The following is a 1667-nucleotide window of genomic DNA, read 5'->3' on the forward strand; positions in this document are numbered from 1 at the left end:
CGCTTCACCAGCAAGCGCTTTCCTTTACATAGGAGGAGGAGGAGCAGTAAGTAGCAGCGATCACAGAGCTTAGGCCGCGCAAAGCTCCTTGGGAAACGTAGTACACCAACCATCTCTCGTCAGCTTATCTTTCGGCCTCCGCAGTATTCTGTACTCGAGTGACGAGAAGGGAGGGGTCAAAAGAGTGGCCAATAGGAAAGAACCACGCGCACCTTCAAAACAAGAGGAGGCAGTTTATAACCGTCAACAGAAGGTAGAGGGACTCTAGAGGGATTTGGGGGGGGGCGGCGGGGGTGTTCTTGAGGGAAAGGCGAGGTAGTGATTAGCTTTGGGAAGCATTTTTGTGCAATATGATCCTGCCTATTTCCGTACAGCTTTCTCGGGCAACATTGTGTGTCACAGCGAGGTTTTATGTCATTTCCTTATAGATGGTTTCCTCCTCTTGGCTCTTTAGGAATACTTTACATACACGGTTAAATTATCTTTCCAAGTATTAGGGATTCTGTTAACAGACGTTCAACTCCATTTTAGAATGCTCATAAAACAGAAGTGCTTTTGTGATTATTTTGTGGCTACAGAAGACTCAATTATATCACAGGAAGATGGAAGCTTTGAAATAAGTTGTAATTCTGGAATTCTACAGTTTTTAAAGTACCCTTTCAATGTTCATGTGTACACAACAACCAAACTTTTCTATACACAAGTTAGTGTGCTTAAGGTGGTCAAATATGTGGAAATATCTCTTTATGAACTTCCCACTTGTGATGATGAAAAATAAATGATTTTAATAAAATATACATTGTCCTCAACTTACAACCATTTGTTTAGTGACCATTTGAAATGATAAAGGTACTGAAAAATGTGACTTGTGACCATTTTTACATGAGTAATGCATTATCCCCATGGTCATGTATTTATGGAGTCATATTTTGCAATCTTGACAAGCAAAGGCAATGATGAAGCTAGAATCACTTAATAACTGTTACTAACTTAACAACTACAATAATTCACTTAGCAATTTTGGCAGGAAAGGTCATAAAATGAGGCAAAACTCACCTAACAACTAACTGTGGTCATAAGTTAAGTACTACTTATAATCTGTGTAGATGTTCTGCTGCTCCAGAAACCCCAACATAATACTAAACTAAGTTTATATCTGAAGCAGCCTTTAACATGGTTTGGAACCCTATTTGGTGCTTGATTCATTTGCAGAGGAAAAAGCAATTATTTTTTTAAAGGATTTTCATAGATGTTCTTTTCCATCCCTTTTTTCAGTGAACCTGAGCATTTGTGTTAGACAAATGCCATGGTGAATTTATAGCTTTGTTGTTTGCTTGGTTTTGATAGTTTTAAAGATAACCTCAGGTTTTTGAGAGTGCACCTGTTACTTTCCCTATTAGATGAATATTTCCAGACAGATTATCAATATGAATAGCGGTCCTTTTCTCTGCTATTCTGTATGTATTTAACCCTGCAAGCACATCTTTCTTAGCCTATTCTTAGTACAGTGTTCTTAAGTCTTGAATATGGGTCTCCTTACTGCTAGTCTACCATTAAACATTAATTGATTGTGCTCTCAAATAAATGTCAACTCTTAGCAACTAAATACTGTAGATTTTTTCCATGAGGATCTATCACCGTATTGGTCCTTCAGGCTTTCCAATATT

This window comes from Vipera ursinii (assembly GCF_947247035.1).
Source record: "Vipera ursinii genome assembly, chromosome: 1".
Lineage (NCBI taxonomy): Eukaryota > Metazoa > Chordata > Lepidosauria > Squamata > Viperidae > Vipera > Vipera ursinii.